General features: G+C 37.1%; 2 non-coding genes across 2 annotated transcripts; one reads left to right on the top strand and one right to left on the bottom strand.

Annotated features, from left to right (window-relative positions):
• Positions 1–1,905: 1,905 nt before the first annotated feature.
• Positions 1,906–2,017, bottom strand: LOC128658552 (U5 spliceosomal RNA). Its single transcript, XR_008402231.1, has one exon. It is a non-coding gene; the product is annotated as a U5 spliceosomal RNA (small nuclear RNA).
• On the top strand, positions 2,016–2,131 carry LOC128658553 (U5 spliceosomal RNA). Its single transcript, XR_008402232.1, has one exon. It is a non-coding gene; the product is annotated as a U5 spliceosomal RNA (small nuclear RNA).
• Positions 2,132–20,613: the final 18,482 nt, after the last annotated feature.

The raw sequence follows: 20,613 nt of genomic DNA on the forward strand, positions 1-20,613 counted from the left end.
TTTACATGACACTTTCACAGATCTTCATTACTTAGAGTGATATGTTAAATGAAAAAGGGCTTACCATACTTAAAACTTGCACTTGAGCTAGACATACTGTGTTGTTTATCGTTCACAGCTGAATTTGTGCGGTACAAGTGCTCCTTTGTAACAGACTAGCTCACCACGCAAGAAAAGGAGAATAAAACTTGAATATTTTAATCTATATATTAGCAATAATGTTGAGTGAAATTTAACTTAATAAATGTAGAGAATATTCTCACTTCAGCATTTCCTTGGAATGACTCTTGTACATACATAAATACAAAATGACTGATTTTTATATATATATATATATATATATATATATATATATATATATATATATATATATATATATTTCTGGAAAAATTAAGAAACCACTGCAAAATTATAATTTTTTTCTGGTTTAACTATTTATATACTTATGTCTTTGAGTAAAATTAACATTTTTGTTTTATACTATAAACTACTGACAACTGGTCAAAATAACAAAAAAGATGCAGTGTTTTCAGTCCTCAAATAACGCAAAGAAAACAAGTTCATATTCATTTTTAAACAACACACTGCTACTTCTATCCACACCTGGATTGACCTGGTGGTGTGGCATGGAACACTGTCCTGCTGGAAAAAAACAATCCTTAGAGTTGGTGAACATTGTCAGAGCAGACGTAAGCAAGGATCACCTTGTTTGTGGTTTGAGTCCTTCACAAAGAGGAATCTGCCTGATTCCAGCCTTGCTGAAGCACTCCCAGATCATCACCAATCCTCCACCAAATTTCACAGTGTGTGCGAGACACTGTGGCTTGTAGGCCTCTCTATCTCTCCGTCTATCCATTAGATGACCAGGTGTTGGGCAAAGCTGAAAATTGGCCTGGCTTCAGCAAGTTTGGAATATTTTTTTTTCTATGAGGACACTGGAATGTAAAATATGCATAACGCACATCAGGTTTCACACTGTATGTCTAGCACAGTGTGGGGTTAGCCCACATGAAGAATTAGTTATCTTAAGGTGCGTTATATAAATACAAAATATAAAATATTAATAATAATTATTAAAGTTACTGTAAAATACGCATACCTACTCAAATTATTTTTTAGAATTTTTAATAACATCTACAGAAATTATTATTTATATTTTTCCAATATTTAATATTTGCATAACGCACCTTAAAGGGATAGGAAAGTCAAAATTAAACTTGCATGATTCAGATAGAGAATAACGAGAAAATAGAGGGACGCCTCATGTGTGCATCAGTATGTTAGGATAAATCATTCAAACAGGCAATGCCAAATGGGTACTCACATTTAGCCCAAGTACACTTATGTACTGGTAGAAGCAGGCTGGTAATTTGGGGTGTAACAGCTAACCCTCTCCAGGTGCAGATGGAACAGTGCAGGGGAGCCGCCCCTCTATTTTCTCGTTATTCTTTAGCACACATGAGGCGCCCCTCTATTTTCTAGTTATTCTTTAGCTACTTCCGGACAAGCCTGTGAGGAGGAGAGCAGCTGATTATCTGTACCCCATCTACAGAGTTGTATTATCTGTTTATATCGGATTTACTATATCTTTTCTAATTCGATACCCTAATTGGGACTCTCTGTTGGGACTACTTCTATCCATGATTGAAATCTATGTAAATAGTCTTCCTGCGCTAAAGGCCAGATTATGTGGACCTAAAGCTAAAACATTTGAGGTGACACTGAATAGATGGAAATGATCACTCAGGACATAAAATATGTTAAATATGAGCTAATATTTATTATTGATAAAAGAGATGATTAAAATATTTTCTTTGAAAATTTATTAGTAAAATAATTTTTTAAATTTTTTTTTTTTAAAAATTGATTAAAAATAGAATTTAATTGAATTTTGTATTAAAAAGCTGATATAATAATGTTTTTCAGCAAAAATAAAAAAACTCAGTTATGCTCCTCTCCACGGAAATCCTTAGTAAAAGGCGAAAGATTTGTGCGTTCTGAAGAGAAACCAGAGTATACTCTGGTTTCTCTTCAGAACGCACAAATCTTTCGCCTTTTACTAAGGATTTCCGTGGAGAGGAGCATAACTGAGTTTTTTTATTTTTGCTGAAAAGCATTATTATATCAGCTTTTTAATACAAAATTCAATTAAATTCTATTTTTAATCAATTTTTTAAAAAAAAATTTAAAAAATTATTTTACTAATAAATTTTCAAAGAAAATATTTTAATCATCTCTTTTATCAATAATAAATATTAGCTCATATTTAACATATTTTATGTCCTGAGTGATCATTTCCATCTATTCAGTGTCACCTCAAATGTTTTAGCTTTAGGTCCACATAATCTGGCCTTTAGCGCAGGAAGACTATTTACATAGATTTCAATCATCAATTTTATCTGGGGATTTTTTGATATCAACCTGTATACTTTGAGGTGAATTGTTTCAGCGCTCTCTCTCTCCCTAGATATATTCTACTTCTATCCATGACCACTAGATCTTATGGTTTGATTAATAAGATATATTAACATATGTTTTTGTATGCAAATTTCAATGTTTTTTTGAATATTAAGTGTACTGAATGGATATAAAATTATATCTATATATAGAACAATAGAGCGCCCCCTCATATTCTGGTATATATGATTCAGATAGAGCATGTCATTTTAAGACACTTTTAATTTCACTTCCATTTTCAAATGTGCTTCTTTCTCTTAGTATCCCTTGTTAAAAAATGAATACGCACATATCATATGCTAGTGGGAGCTGCTGCTAATTGGTGCCTGCACACATATTTTACATTCCAATGTTCTTCACATAGAAAAAAACATATTTTTATTTTTAAAATATTTATTTTATATATTCCGTGTATATATATATATATATATATATATATATATATATAAATATATATATATATATATAAAATATATATACATTTAAAATAACATTTTCCTCTATGTGAAGAACATTGGAATGTGAAATATTTATAACTCCTGTTGGGTATAATGCAGCCTGTTTAATATGGTGTTGGGTTAGCTTTCGAGCGATAAGTGTTATTTATTTTATTTATTTTTTAATAGTGCTCTCCATTGAATTCTATATGGAGGTTTATGTAGTTGCTATATCTGAAGTTTTTTAATTAACGTTCTCAGGTTTCGTTCGCACTCAAAAATTTTACTTTTAACTTGTAATACGAGTGTTACCATGAGCACACAGAAACTCTACTTTTGGCGGGGTTAGCACTTGAGCAAAAGCGCTAAATAACGCCCCACTTGTTATCTAGTCCACAGTTGGGTGCTTCCTACTGCTTATGCTCTTTGGTGGAGGGAGGCTTTCTGCTAATGTCTGATTGGTTGATCGGTGCTTCCAGTTAATGCTTATTGTTTGATAGGCACTTCCTTTTTATGCTCACAGAGCATTAATTTTTGTGATTCAGATAGTGCAAGCAGTTAAAATTTGCTTAGTTCTCTTGGCATCCATTGCTGGTGCATACATCTAGTTAGGTTGAGAGAGATTCAAGAGTGTGCATGTGTTTTTAGCACTTTGTGCCAGCAGAGTTTGCAGCAATGTATAACGCTGCTTCAAGCAATGTTGCAAAATTCCACTGCCATAGAGTGTTAAAAAATTGTGCACACTCCTGATCCTCTAGCAGCCTTTACTCTTAAACATGGGATATCAAAAGAACTAAGCAAACTTGATAATAGAAGTAAGTTGGAACATTGTTTAAAAGTTTATGCTCTATCTAAAATATGAAGGTTTAATTGTGACTTAATTGTCCCTTTAACAGGAAGTACCTATAAGATTATTAGTAGGAAGTGCACAACAGGTCTGGAATATTACTTTAATTTTTATTTTTTTCTTCATATTTTTCTGGCAAAACGTGTTTAAATGCAGCTACTTCATAGTAGTGATAGAACATTTTAGTACAGTTTCCCTTTAAGTAGTGTCTTCCATTCCTTTTATTACTTATACTTCTTTATGAATATCCCTTTGAAGTCCAAAAATAAGCTCTTTAAAATGATAAGACTTTTTTACAAGAATAACTGTGCATATACATTTTTTTAACTTGTAAGGAAGCACCAATAAACAGCCGCTGAGAAAGAGATAAGGTTTCATACACCATAATTACCCCTGAATTATGTAAACTATACATTTAGAAATAACAGAAAGAATCAGCATTTAAATTTTCGCTTTGTTCCTGCTATTCAGGTAGAAGAAAATAGAAAAAATATTGCCCTTTAGCAAAGATCTATTTTTACAACTTCTGAACATACTGTCCTCACTTAATGACTACAGGTCTTGCATGCTGTGCTTGCAGGAATATTCTTACAACGCTTTTGTACAGCTTAAAATGTAATACTTATATTGCTTGTCTGATATTTATTGCTTGTTTTTCATACCTCATTTTATTTTTGACATTGCTGCAAAGGTTTTCAATTACATGACCAAAATATGCATTTGAATTTAGTTATTGCAGATCTATAATTCTGCCCAATATTCAATTACCTAATGCTGTTTTAATGTACCAATAATATTATTCTTACACTAAGAATATTATTCTTAAGCATATTAGACATATTTCAGTGAATAATGTTTATTACACAACATATTAAAATAGTCTGCAAATTAGATTTAGCTTTAAATGTCATATGCATTTGCACATGAATAAAACAAATTTGGGATCAATGGCCTAATGATTATAGACAAAGGTGTCTCAAGGAACCATATATAGGGGGGCACTCAGTCAAAAGTAAAGGGGCCAATAATAACTAAAATGTATATAAATAATTAAATATATATATATATATACAACAAACTACAAACACACACACAAATATATATATCTCAATATATATATATATATATATATATATATATATATATATACATACAGAGAGAAGTGCACTTACAGGAACGAACAACTGGCTCAATACCATTGTTAGCCTGTTCTATGGCGATTTACCACCTGGGTGCAGCTTTTTAGCCCAGTAATGCTTTTCACAGAGAAAAAATTTCCTGTAGTATATCAGTCTGATCCCGCCTATTACGGTCAGTCCAGCGCCGAAATACCAGGCAATTCCTCTCTGAACAAGGAACACAGCAACCCCAGACGATCGTTTCGGCCTTCATTGGGCCTCGTCAGTGAGGTGTAGCTATATTCCTCTAAGCACACTGAGCAAGGAGTCCACGTCTGGTTGCCCCTTTTTCCCATAGGGAGACTAAATACATACAGAGAGAAGTGCACTCACAGGAACGAACAACTGGCTCAATACCATTGTTAGCCTGTTCTATGGCGATTTACCACCTGGGTGCAGCTTTTTAGCCCAGTAATGCTTTTCACAGAGAAGAAATTTCCTGTAGTATATCAGTCTGATCCCGCCTATTACGGTCAGTCCAGCGCCGAAATACCAGGCAATTCCTCTCTGAACAAGGAACACAGCAACCCCAGACGATCGTTTCGGCCTTCATTGGGCCTCGTCAGTGAGGTGTAGCTATATTCCTCTAAGCACACTGAGCAAGGAGTCCACGTCTGGTTGCCCCTTTTTCCAATAGGGAGACTAAATACATACAGAGAGAAGTGCACTCACAGGAACGAACAACTAGCTCAATACCATTGTTAGCCTGTTCTATGGCTATATATATATATATTGTTTAGTAAAGGGGTGGGATAGCACTAGAAAAGGATGTACTTGTCTTGATGCAGAAAATATATATATATACACAATGCCTTGCAAAAGTATTCACCCACCTTGGCATTTTTCGTGTTTTGTTGCCTCACAACCTGGAATTAACATTAGCATCATTTAAAGTACAGAACATGCCCATAACTTTGAAGATGTTTTTTTATTTTTTTTTATTGGGAAGCAAGCAGCAAATAGGACAAAATAACAGAAAAAGTCAATGTGCATAACTATTCACCCCCCTAAAGTCAATACTTTGTAGAGCCACCTTTTGCGGCAATCACACCTCCAAGTCGTTTTGGATAAGTCTCTATGAGCTTGCCACATCTTACCACTGGGATTTTTGCCCATTCCTCCTTGCAAAACTGCTCCAGCTCCTTCAAGTTGGATGGTTTGCGCTTGTGAACAGCAATCTTTAAGTCTGACCACAGATTTTCTATTGGATTGAGGTCTGGGCTTTGACTAGGGCATTCCAACACATTTACATGTTTACCCTTAATCCACTCTAGTGTTGCTTTAGCAGTGTGTTGGGGTCATTGTCCCGCTGGAAGGTGAACCTCCATCCTAGCCTCAAATTACGCACAGAGTGGTAAAGGTTTTGCTCAAGAATATCCCTGTATTTAGCACCATCCATCTTTCCCTCAACTCTGACCAGTTTCCCAGTCCCAGCTGCTGAAAAACATCCCCACAGCATGATGCTGCCACCACCATGTTTCACTATGGGGATGGTGTTCTTTGGGTGATTTGATGTGTTGGGTTTGCGCCAGACATAGCGTTTTCTTTGATGGCCGAGAAGTTCAATTTTAGTTTCATCAGACCAGAGCACCTTCCTCCATACATTTTGGGAGTCTCCCACATGCCTTTTGGCAAACTCAAAATGTGCCATAAATGTTCCATAAAGCCCAACTCTATGGAGCGTACGGCTTATTGTCGTCCTATGTACAGATACTCCAGTCTCTGCTGTGTAACTCTGCAGCTCCTCCAGGGTTACCCTAGGTCTCTGTGCTGCCTCTCTGATTAATGCCCTCCTTGCCCGGTCCGTGAGTTTTGGTGGGTGGCCGTCTCTTGGCAGGTTTGCTGTTGTGCCATGTTCTTTCCATTTGGTTATGATAGATTTGATGGTGCTCCTGGGGATCATCAAAGATTTGGATATTTTTTTATAACCTAACCCTGACTTGTACTTCTCAACAACATTGTCCCTTACTTGTTTGGAGAGTTCCTTGGTCTTCATGGCAGTGTTTGGTTAGTGGTGCCTCTTGCTTAGGTGTTGCAGCCTCTGGGGCCTTTCAAAAAAGGTGTGTATATGTAATGACAGATCATGTGACACTTAGATTGCACACAGGTGGTTATCATTCCACTTATTATGTGACTTCTGAAGGTAATTGGTTGCACCAGAGCTTTTTATGGGCTTCATAACAAAGGGGGGTGAATACATAGGCACATGCCAATTTTCAGTTTTTTATTTCTAAAAAATAGAATTATGTTTATATTGTTCTCATTTCACTTCACCAACTTAGACTATTGTGTTCTGATCCATCACATAAAATTCAGATTGATAAAACATTGAACTTAAGGCTGTAATGTAACAAAATAGGTAAAAAGTCAAGGGGGGGGGGGTGAATACTTAAGCAAGGCATTGTATATATATACATATATACATTTGTTATGCAACTTTTAAACTGTGCAAAAAAACATGCAAAAATGTAAAGCTTCCACTCTCTGTTATAAACTAAACTGTTTTGCAAGCTGCAGTTGTCAATCTACAGTTATGATGTGCAAGAGCTGTCAAACATCCAGCAACTGATCTATGAATCTGAACTGCTTTTGTCACAGGAAGCAGCAATGTATGTGCTCACAGGTGACAGCAGTATAAAGAGTCAGATCTTCACCAACTAGCACCTTTCATGGGTTAAAACAAGAGAAAGCCATTGTAGTGAGCTGCACACAAAGGAGGAAAAACAATATCATGGTTTAGCATCTATATAAATGTGAATTAGAAGATTCTTGAAACTACAGCTTCATACTAATAAATATGTTGAAAAATACAGCTTCATTTCACCAAATGTTATATATATATATATATTGTTTTATATTATATTTTCTTTACTGATTCTCTATTCTCAGAACAAAAGGGTCTTTTCTAAATAATCACAACCCTTTCCATATGGTAGTAGGAACATGCACTGCTTGCTAAAGTGTAGAAGGCAAAAGATAAATCAAAGCCTTCATTGAGTCTCTTCCCTTAAAAGGACAGTCTACTCCAGAATTTATATTGTTTAAAAAGATACATAATACTTTTATTACCCATTCCCCAGTTTTTGCATAACCAAGACGATTATGTACTTTTTACCTCTGGGATTACCTTGTATCTAAGCCTCTGCACACAGCCCCATATCTTAGTTCTTTTGACAGACTTGCATTTAAGCCAATTAGTGCTGACTCATAAATAACTCCATTGGAGTGAGCACAATGTTATCTTCATGGCACATATGAACCAGCGTGAAAAACTGTCAAAATGCACTTACAAAAGAGGCGGTCTTCAAGGGCTTAGAAATTAGGATATGAGCCTACTTAGGTTTAGCTTTTAACAAAGAATACTAAGGGAGCAAAGAAAATTTTATGATAAAAATAAATTGAAAAGTTGTTTAAAATTGCATGTCCTATCTAAATCATGAAAGTTTAAAGGGACATTAAACACTAAATACACGCTAGATAGAATGATGCATTCAAAGAAAAGATTAGTCCAGACTAACATGAAGTTGTATTTTTTAAACTTTCATTAGTTGTTTAAAAAGTGACAAAATAAGTGTAAAGTTTTAGTGTCTATAAAACACTGGGAGCTGCCATGTTGTAACTTGTGTTACCTTCTCTGCTGTGGCCAATTAGGGACTGTTATAAATAGGTCACTAGAGTGTGCAGCCAATGGTTGTGCTGGATTTAAGAGTGTTCTGCACTTCCATTTCTAACAGGAACTGAAAAGCTCACAATTTCAGAATGGAATTACAGGCAAAGAGGACAAAATAAATAATGAAAGTATATTGCAGAGTTGTTTTATTATATACAATTTATTATTTTATATTACCATCTCAAAGTGTTTAATGTCCCTTTAATTTTGATTAGATTGGCCCTTTAAAATGATTTATCACCAGTCCTGCTCAGTTAAAGTGATGGTAAACTCTCCCCTTTTAAAAATCAGATCTGGAATGTAAGCGCTATTTTAGATGGGGTTTTATTCATCATGTGCAATGAAGATGCGCTATAACTTAGTTATTAATATAGATATGAAATTCAAATACCCCACGTTACACCACCCACTTCAAAAGTCAATTTTCCTGTTATCTAAATGATTGAATTACTTTCCAATCAATGCTCTAGCTACAACAAAAGTGCCATATGGGGAGAGCGCTGATTAGACAACAAGCTGTTAGCTCACAGAAAAGTTTACTTTTGAAGTGGGCGGAGGAGCATGCAGTATTTGAATTTCATATCTATATTAATAACTAAGTTATACTGCATCTTCATTACAGCTAATGAATTAAACTTCATCTAAAATAGCGCTTACATTCCAGATCTGATTTTATAAAGGGGAGAGTTTACCATCACTTTAATTAATTACAATATATTAAACACAATCTTCACTCTGTAACATAACGTGTTTGTATCTATCTATCTATCTATCTATCTATCTATCTATGTGTGTGTGTATAAACTCATTCATATGCTTATTTGAATATGACATGTTGATAAATTATATTAAAAGGCAATGCTATCTTATTTTGTAACACATATTGCATATTTCTGGACACGGGTCCAACAATAATATCCCCACCTAAAATACATACGGCTAGATTACGAGTTGTGCGTTAGGGTTAAAAAGCAGTGTTGAGAGGTCCCAACGCTGCTTTTTAACGCCCGCTGGTATTACGAGTCTTGAAATGATAGGCTCACCGCTCACTTTTTTGGCCAGACTCGGAAATACCGCAAATCCACTTACGTCAATTGCGTATCCAATATTTTCAATGGGACTTGCATAACGCCGGTATTACGAGTCTAACCAAAAGTGAGCGGTAGATCCTCTCCTGTCAAGACTGGTACCGCATTTTAAAGTCAGTAGTGAAGAGTTTTACACTACAACGCCGTAGCATAAAACTCTTAACTAAAGTGCTAAAAAGTACACTAACGCCCATAAACTACCTATTAACCCCTAAACCGAGGTCCCCTTACATTGCAAACACTAAAATAAAATGTTTAACCCCTAATCTGCCGAACCGGACATCGCCGCCACTATAATAAATATATTAACCCCTAAACCGCCGAACTCCCGCAGCGCAAACACTATTTAAATATTATTAACCTCTAATCTGCCTGCCCTAACATCACAGACACCTACCTACATTTATTAACCCCTAATCTGCCGACCCCAACATCACCACCACTATATTAAATGTATTAACCCCTAAATCTAAGTCTAACCCTAACCGTAACCCCCCCAAACAAATATAATTACAATAAATCTAAATAAAATTACTATAATTAGCTAAATTATTCCTATTTGAAACTAAATACTTAGCAATAAAATAAACCCTAAGCTAGCTACAATATAACTAATAGTTACAATGTAGCTAGCTTAGGGTTTATTTTTATTTTACAGGCAACTTTATATTTATTTTAACTAGGTACAATAGTTATTAAATAGTTATTAACTATTTAATAACTACCTAGTTAAAATAAAGACAAATTTACCTGTAAAATAAAACCTAACCTAAGTTACAATTACACCTAACACTACACTGCAATTAAATTAATTACCTAAACTAAATACAATTAATTACAATTTTTAAAAAATATCTAAAGTACGGAAAAAAAACCCACTAAATTACAGAAAATAATAAAATAATTACAAGAATTTTAAACTAATTACACCTACTCTAATCCCCCTAAAAAAATAAAAAAGCCCCCAAAAATAAAAAAAAGCCCTATCCTACACTAAATTACAAATAGCTTTTTGTGGGGCATTGCCCCAAAGTAATCAGCTCTTTTACCTGTAAAAAAAAAGTACAACCCCCCCAACATTAAAACCCACCACCCACACAACCAACCCTACTCTAAAACCCACCCAATCCCCCCTTAAAAAAACCTAACACCTACCCCTTGAAGATCACCCTACCGTGAGACGTCTTCACCCAACCGGGCAGAAGTGGTCCTCCAGACGGTCAGAAGTCTTCATCCAAGCTGGGCAGAAAAGGTCCTCCAGACGGACAGAAGTCTTCATCCAGACGGCATCTTCTATCTTCATCCATCTGGCGCAGAGCGGGTCCATCTTCAAGACATCCAACGCGGAGCATCCTCTTCTTTCTTCGTCCGATGACTGAATGAAGGCTCCTTTAAAGGACGTCATCCAATCAGCCAATAGGATTGAGCTGGCATTCTATTGGCTGTTCCAATCAGCCAATAGAATGCGAGCTCAATCTTATTGGCTGATTGCATAATCCAATAGGAATTTTTCTACCTTATTTCCGATTGGCTGATAGAATTCTATCAGCCAATCGGAATTGAAGGCATGCCATCTTGGATGACGTCATTTAAAGGAACCTTCATTCAGTCGTTGGATGAAGAAAGAAGAGGATGCTCCCCGTTGGATGTCTTGAAGATGGACCCGCTCCGCGCCGGGTGGATGAAGATAAAAGATGCCGTCTGAAGGAAGACTTCTGCCCGTCTAGAGGACCTCTTCTGCCCGGCTTGAATGAAGACTTCTGCCCGTCTGGAGGACCACTTCTTCCCGGTTGGGTGAAGACATTTCATGGTAGGGTGATCTTCAGGGGGTTAGTGTTAGGTTTTTTTAAGGGGGGGTTGGGTGGGTTTTAGAGTAGGGTTGGTTGTGTGGGTGGTGGGTTTTAATGTTGGGGGGGTATTAGTAAAAAATTTTTACAGGTAAAAGAGCTGTTTATTTTATAGGTAAGTATTTAGTTTTAAATAGGAAACATTTTGTGAATCGTATTAATTTTATTTAGATTTATTTAAATTATATTTAAGTTAGGGGGGTTAGGGTTAGACTTAGGTTTAGGGGTTAATAACTTTATTATAGTGGTGGCAACGTTGGGGGCGTCAGATTAGGGGTTAATAAATGTAGTTAGGTTGCGGCAACATTGGGGGCGGCAGATTAGGGGTTAATAAATATAATGTAGGGTTCAGTGATGTTGGGGACAACAGATTAGGGGTTCATAAGTATAATGTAGGTGGCAGCAGTGTCCGGAGCAGCAGATTAGGGGTTAATAATATAATGCAGGTGTTGGCGATGTCGGGGGCGGCAGATTAGGGGTTAATAAGTATAAGATTAGTGGTGTTTAGACTCGGGGTTCATGTTAGGGTGTTAGGTGTAGACATAAAAAGTATTTCCCCATAGGAATCAATGGGGCTGCGTTAGGAGCTTTATGCTGCTTTTTTGCAGGTGTTAGTTTTTTTTATCAGCCGGCTCTCCCCCATTGATTCTTATGGGGAAATCGTGCACAAGCACGTTTTACCTGCTCACCGCTACCGTAAGCAGCGCTGTTATTGAGGTGAGATGTGGAGCTAAATTTTGCTCTCCGCTCACTTTTTTGCGGTTAACACCGGGTTTCTAAAAACCCGTAATACCAGCGCTGTCTGCAAGTGAGCGGTGAGCATAAACTGCTTGTTAGCACCGCACCCCTGTTAACGAAAAACTCGTAATCTAGGTGATAGAATCTTAACAGCTAATGCAACTATTCCATTTGCTTGTCATATGCTGCAATATTGATAATCTGCCACAAAAGACCTAAAAACTGTGGAGATTATGGAAGATATTGGGTAAGGGATTGAAGGGGAATCCTGGTGCATGAGAAAGATTAGTCAAACTACACTTCGTATTTGGGTAAACCGGGACAGCTCCAAAAATAATGATTTACTCCAGAAAATGTAGCTGTAAATGCATTTACAATCACAAGATGTATGTGTTTGAGAGCATAACAATATGTTGTCTAGTTATAACTACAGTTTATTTTCCCATTAATAACCATTTCTGTAAACTAGTAATTGCAAAGGATTTTGTCCTATTATAACTTTAGGGCTCTAAATATATAAAAAATATAAAAAAGATTATACTTTGACATAAGAAGTATATATAGTAGATATAGCACTCTTTACTCCTAAAAAAGGTTTAAAGGGCCATTATAATCCCACAAGCATGTCAAACGGCCCTTTAAAAGTAATGTTGGGTGTTTTTACTGCTATATCCTAAAATGCTACCTTTTGTTATAAAAAAAAAAAAAAAAAAAAAAAAAAAGATAACAAAACAATTTATATACAGCTAAAGTTTAAAAGACCTCTGAAAAAATTGCTGGCTTATCACAATGATTTATTTATTTATGCCGACAACTGAAAAAGGCCAAACTGATCATACATTTATGGTATATTATGCATATAGAAAATATAAGTATTTGTGCATTGTACAACTTTATGATAGATTTGGCCAGGAGAGGGGCATGAGATTTTATGTGAGCTCTTTATGTGTTATCATAGAATAGCATTTTTTATACTAGCAGCCCTAAAAGCCACAGTATATTTGAAAGCATCTATTCTAACAGAGTCTAGTAGAAAACAGTTTATACCTCCATATGAAGAATTCCCTTGATATCCGTAAAGGCTACTGAAGTGAGAGGAACAGATAGTTTCCCAACACATGCATGGAGATAAAACATGTATCATTCTCAAATATTTTTTCTTATGGCACCAGTGTTTTATGCAAACTCTTCTGACATATAAAAACAGATGGATGTTTATATTGGAAAATAAAACCTTATGCCAGGGCACATTATTTGTCTTTTGCTTTTTCCATATAATAACATCACTCTTAACTCTGTGCATTATCCTAAAATGCAACCCTACATATCTGTCCCTGGATTGTTATTATTATCGGTTATTTGTAGAGCGCCAACAGATTCTGCAGCGCTAGTTTAGGATGCAATGGCTTGTTATCTTCATAACAGCTTTGGTCATTGGTAAAAACTTTGTAGACTCAATAAAGAAGATTTGCAGATATCACAACTTGCAAGTAAAAGGTCCAGTTGGTTATTTTTTATTTTTTTTTTTCATTTTAAATTTTTATTGAGGACAAGATGGCAAATACATATTACAGAAAACATAAGAGCATAAGTGTTACATCAAATATTTGCATCATATATATATGAAATGAAATACAGTCCTCTGTTTTCTCTTTACTTACCGGTATAAGCCTTGCATATACCTATATTGCTATAGTAAAATATAATAGTGAATGCAAGTAACATAACAAAATTTGCTCCCTAACATAAGGAACAAATACCTCAACTGAGCACAGCCAACCAAATGTTACTATATTTTGGTGACAATCTAACAATATAAACAGCTGTTAACATAAATTATAGTAAAGCACAAATGATATAATCAATATGGTTGCTACCATACAGCAGTATCAACAAAAAGTGAGTTGTTAATAAAGGTAAGAGTGTTTCCTTTGTCGCCTGGGGTTGTTGTTGTTGGGCTCTTATAATTAAACCTGGTAGTATATACCTAAACCCATCTGGTGGTCAGCTAGTAGGTTGATCTGTAAAAGGTATGGTAGCCAAGCAGTGCGCGACTATATACAGAGCAGAGTATATGTGGTATGCAGCAATCCCATATAGTAGAGTCCCACTTGTGCTTTTAAAGTAGATTCATGTAATTTCTGTGTGGATAAAATATGGGGTGTACCCCTAAATTGAACAGAAAAAGATTCGGAGAACCTTGTCAAAGTAAGATGTTATAGGCACTATCATAATAATGTGAGATATTTAACTATGGAGTTGGATAGATTATTTATTTACAATGTATGTTTGTAGATTATGTAAAATTTATTGGGCATCCCAGCCTGGTTGTTTAACAACATAAATTCTTATATGTTTAATATATAAGGGAAGTTCCTTTATTAAGGGAGGCACACCGACACCATCTTCTAGAGTATTTATCAGCTTGCTAAAACTAAGCTGCCGTCTCGGCCGCAGACAGCAGTGTCCCAGATAGTGTAGTAGTAGTAGGAAATAAAAGATAGAACTTCTTTAAAAAACACATCACGTTTCTTATTACAAGGCTCTTCTCTCCCGCCAACTCTCAAGCCTGTTGTTACCACCACTAATCAACATAAGTATTTACTCTGCTCAGAATTTCTAATAAGGTATTTAAGTATGGCAGTGATATATTACAAACATTTGGATATATTGAATGGCAAATAATCTCACACATTTAAATAGTAGAATCTAATCTACTGCATATAATACATACGACTCCACACAGCACATGAGCCAACCAGACTGCTGTGAACCACAAACACAAACCACAACATATAAAACTTTTTTAGGAAAAGGTCCGGTGCCATTGCGGTGCAAGTCAGATACTTATGTGTTGTCCGGACCCGGTACATCAGAATACACATAGGAAGGGTTTTCATGGCGGTTCCACCACACTCTGCTGTTACCCCCGGTGTCAGAAAAGATATCACAGAACAATCTCTCAGCAATCATCCAAGGGTGTAACTTAGGATTGTTGTTCCCTGGGGCTGTGAGACTGCATAGGCGTTTCAGTTCTGGGTTCCAGGTTGGGTCTTTTAAAGCCGTGAGCCAACTCTCTGTTGCAATCTGTCTCCCGGTCAGACACTCAGCTCCGATCGGGATGACCAGGTTCGGGTGGGCCACATTCTGTCTGGCTGTATGGGAGAGGCCCCTGGTCACGGCCGCGTCGCCTCTATCAATCCGATCCGGTTCATCAGGCTCATTCTCCTGTGTGTCGCCTTTCCACTTGAGTGATGAGCTCTGTGACAACATATGGTGTTGTCCATTTTGTACCTCGTCCGGGTCCACATGGCCAGTCTTATCCATCACCGAGCTATCTTGGGTTAATAACATTTCTTCAGTGTTGAAGTTAGACTGTCTAGTATAGTTTTCTTGCTTGGTCTGCGTAGGCAGCATGGTGTCGAGTGCAACGCTTGAATGTATAGATTGCTTCTGTAAAGTAGGTAACCCATCTGTGCATGCTTGGGTGATATCGCTTGTTATCCTTAAAGTGTCTTCTGACTCGGGGGCCGCTGCTATATTTATGGGTGTGATGCCAAGTAATCGAACCAAGTTATCGTATGGGGCCCTGTCCATTAGAGAGCGCATCAGACTCTCAATTTTTTCAAGATGGCGATCGGGACTTTCTTGCAGGCTAGTTGTGCTGTGAATAGTCATTTCCCCTTGTTGTTCTCACTACTCTCAGGTTATATACGCGGTGTACAGCCCTGTGCTGTGCCGTGCCCAGTTAAGGCTAAATACCTCGGTAAACCGAGGGGAAAGCGCTACCTGTTATGAGCCGCCGCTCCAGGTCTTTGATGTCCGATCCTAAGTTCTAATGTCACTAATACAGCTCGGTCAATTGAAATAAAGTTCTCTCAAAGGAGATGCGTTTAATCTTGTTCAATATAGTTGTCTTTGCTGTAGATTTGTCACCAAAAATCGGCGGATAGTTAGTGAATCAATTAGAGCTTATGGAGATGCGACCATTCAGGATCGCTACTTGGACACGCCCCCCCAGTTGGTTATTTTAAATGATTTATATAAATACAATCTAATCCTAGTGTCATACCAACAAAGATCTGACATGTTTCATGCGACACTAGGCACACTAAATAAAGTTATTAACCCCTAAACCGCCGCTCCCGGAACCTGCCGCCACCTACATTATACCTATTACCCCCTAATCTGCCCCCCCTACACCGCCGCCACCTAAATAAAGTTATTACCCCCTAAACCGCCGCTCCTGGACCCCGCCGCCACCTACATTATATGTATTACCCCCTAAACAGCCGCTCCCGGAGCCCCCCGCACCTAAATAAAGTTATTAAAGGGACATTCTAGTCAAAATAAAACTTTCATGGTTCAGATAAGGCATGATATTTTTAACAACTTTCCAATTGACTTTTATCATTAAATTTGCTTTGATTCCTTGGTGGTATTTTTAAAAAGCTAAATCTATGTAGGCTCAAACTGATTTCTAAACCGTTGAAAACCGCCTCTAAGCTCAGAGCATTTTGAAAGTCTTTCACAGTTAGACAGTACTAGTTCATGTGTGTCATATAGATAACATTGTGCTCACTCCTGTGGAGTTATTTAGGAGTCTGCACTCATTGGCTAAACTGCAAGTCTGTCAAAAGCACTGAGATAAGGGGGCAGTCTGCAGATGCTTAGATACAAGGTAAACACGGAGGTAAAACATATATTTATATAACTGCGTTGGTTTTGCAAAACTAGGGAATGGGTAATAAAGGGGTTATCTATCTTTTTAAAACAATACAAATTCTGGTGTAGACTGTCCCTTTAACCCCTAAACCGCCGCTCCCAGACCCCACCGCAACTATAATAAATATATGAACCCCTAAACCGCCATTCCCGGACCCCGCCGCCACCTACATTATACTTATTAACCACTATCCTGCCCTCAACTACACCGCCGCCACCTACATTACATTGATTAACCCCTAATCTACCCCCCTACACCACTGCCACTATATTAAATAAATTAACCCCTAAACCTAAGTCTAACCCTAACACCCCCCTAACTTAAATATTATTTCAATTAATCTAAATAAATATTCCTATCATTAAATAAATTAATCCTATTTAAAACTACTTACCTATTTTATTTTATTATTACTTATAAAATATTTTACCAGGAAGGATACATTGAGATTTCTCTCGTTTTCAAGTATGTCCTGGGTCCACAAAACATTGCATTGATACAGTAGGGTACACTAAAATTATAAAACAATAAAACTACACAATATATGCAAAAATTTTACATAGAACAGGTAGGAAATATATAATCAACCATTACAGGTGCATTCTGCTTTGAGATATGTAGAGAGGGATCTCTTAAAGGATATTAGGCTTGGGGAAGGTTTGAAAGTGTGCGGGAGGTCATTCCATAACTGTGGCGCTCTGTAGGAAAAGGAGGCTCGAGCTGCTTTCTTTTTGTATTGAGGCAAGCTAAATAATGTGTTTGTACTGGATCGGAGGTTATAGGAGGTGGGAATAGCCGGGGAGAGCATTCTGCTCAGGTAGGGTTGGAGCTTCCCAGAAAGGCTCTTAAACACAAGGCAGGAAAGATGGAGGGTGCGTCTGGATTCCAGCGACAGCCAGTTTAGTTCTTTTAGCATGTCACAATGGTGGGTCCTGTAGTTACATTGTAGCACAAAGCGGCAGAATGAGTTATACAATGTATTAAGTTTATTAAGGTGAGTTTGCGGTGCAGGTGCATATACTACGTCCCCATAATCCATGATAGGCATCAGCATTTGCTTTACAATCTTTTCCTTTACTGTAGGGCTGAGGCAAGATTTGTTTCTGTACAGGGCACCTAATTTTGGATAAAGTTTTGATGCAAGTTTTTCTATGTGGGTGCCAAAAGATAGATTAGGGTCTAACAACATACCCAAGTATTTGAAAGAGTGGACTGCAGTAAGCGTGCAATTGTATTTTGTTTTGATGCGTAGGTGGGAATTTTGTATTTGTTTAATTTAGGACCAGTTCCAAAGATCATTGTGACAGTTTTGTCAGTGTTTAGGAAGTGTTTGTTTTTTGAGATCCACTTTTCTACCTCTGTGAACTGGTCTTGGAGCACTGCTTCAAGCTGTGGCAGATCAGATTTGTTTGCATAGATTACCGTGTCGTCTGCGTACATGTGTACAGTTGAGGATTTGCAGACATTAGGCAGATCATTTATAAATAATGTGAATAGTAGGGGGCCGAGAATGGAACCTTGGGGAACACCACACGTGACTGGGAGAGGGAGGGAGTCACTGTTAGAAACGGAGACATATTGTGATCGATCCGATACATATGATCTAAACCAGGTTAACGGTTGATCAGCAATACCAGAGTTTTTTAGTTTGAGCAGTAGTATGTCGTGGTCCACTGTGTCAAAAGCCTTTGCGAAATCAAGGAAAATAGCTCCAGTTAGGTCTCCTTGTTCCATGCCCATTTGGATGTCGTTGCAAACTTTTAGGAGGGCAGTTGTAGTGGAGTGATTTGGTCGAAAACCTGATTGATCAGGGGTCAGATACTTAGAAAGTTGGTAATATTCGCATAATTGCGTATGGACGCATTTTTCTAAGATTTTTGATAATACTGGGAGCAATGATATACTGCAATAGTTAGAAACCAAGGTTAACTCCCCACTTTTATGAATAGGCACTACTCTTGCAGTTTTCCAGATTTTGGGTATATATCCAGACATCAAGGATTCATTAATTAGGGTTGTGACAGGCTTAGCAATTGCTGGCGCACTGAGCTTCAACAGCATTGCTGGGATTTGATCAGGTCCAGACTGGTTTTTCATTTTTAGATTATTAAGGTGTTTCTTAAAGACATTGATGGGTACAGGTCTTAAATTGAACTTCTCTATATTGGGTCTTTGCTGTTTTAGTGGGGCCTGATCCACATTTGTAGTTTCAGGATGCGTGCCATTAATTAGTTTGTCAATCAGGGTGGTGGAGCATCCAACAAAATAATTGTTAAAGGCATTTGCTACTTCTAAGGGGAGTTGCAGGTTTTGGTTATCCACTTTGATAGTGGAGGGTTGGGAGTGGATTGGTGGATTTTGTAAGTTATTTATGAGTTTCCAAAACTTTCTAGGGTTAGATATGTTATTGTTCAGATTTTCACAGAAATATTGGGCCTTGGCCAATTTTGTTTGTTTAGTGCATATATTTTGCCATTGTCTATATACACAGTGATCGTTCATAGAGCCAGTATGCTTGAACTTTGACCACAATGAATCCCGAAATTGGTACATTTGAATGAGGTCAGCTGTGATCCAGTTCAAGTGTGCTCCTTTTAATCTCACCTTACACAGCGGGGCATGTAAATTCCAAACTTGTAGAAGTTCAGACTGAAAAATTTCAACGGCAGAGTCTAGATCTGGGATTAGGTTTAATCTGTGCCTGGGGAGGTTCTTGATGTCATTTAGAAATGATTGAATATTAAATTTTTTGAAGGACCTGGTGATTTTAACCTTGGGAGAGGATTTAGTAGCCTTTATTTTGCGCACGCAGTACACTAAGCAGTGGTCACTGAAATTGTTAGGGAGAACACCTGCCTCCTGGATTTGGTCTGGAGAAGTGGAGAGACTAGAGTCGAGCAGGGTATGATTATGGCTTTTGATGTTTATGCGATTTGGGGAGGAGATTAATTGCGTTAGCTGCAAAGATTTAAACAGTGAGCGACAACTGTTATTTTTTGGATTCAGCCAATCAATATTAAAATCTCCAAAAACCAAAATTTCACTTTTTGGGTTTTGAGCTATGGATTCACTAAGGAGATGTGCTATGTCCGGAATGGAATGCACAGGGGAGCTAGGGGGGCGGTAGATTCCTGCAACAATGATTGATTTACTGCACGGGATCTCAATTTTGCCAGAAAGGAAATCAAAGGTGGCAGGAGAGCTAGATTTTTGTATGGGGGTGAACTTTGTGGAATTGTCAACATTAGGCTAACCATATTTCCTTGAGACTAAAACGGGACATTGAGATGTCAAAAACAGGACTGGGTTAATATTCTTTATTCACAGGGAAAAAAAGGACGATTTTAACAAAAGTTAACTTTTATGGCATGAATATAAACTATTGAGCCAACAATTATTCTTCTGTTATTGGTCTCACTGTCTCCACTAAAAAAGTATTCAAATTTATCTTACAATTTTACTTTTGCCAAACACAAACATGCTTTAAAAAAAGTGAGTTTTCACCATAACGCCTAAATACCAATCCCCAGTGTTTTCACATTGTCCACATTATCTAAATTGGGAATGTGTATATTTTTTAATCACATGCCCTTTAGCTAACTCACGGCTAGATTTGGAGTTTTGT

The sequence above is a fragment of the Bombina bombina genome, chromosome 4, assembly GCF_027579735.1.
Source record: "Bombina bombina isolate aBomBom1 chromosome 4, aBomBom1.pri, whole genome shotgun sequence".
In the NCBI taxonomy this organism is placed as follows: domain Eukaryota; kingdom Metazoa; phylum Chordata; class Amphibia; order Anura; family Bombinatoridae; genus Bombina; species Bombina bombina.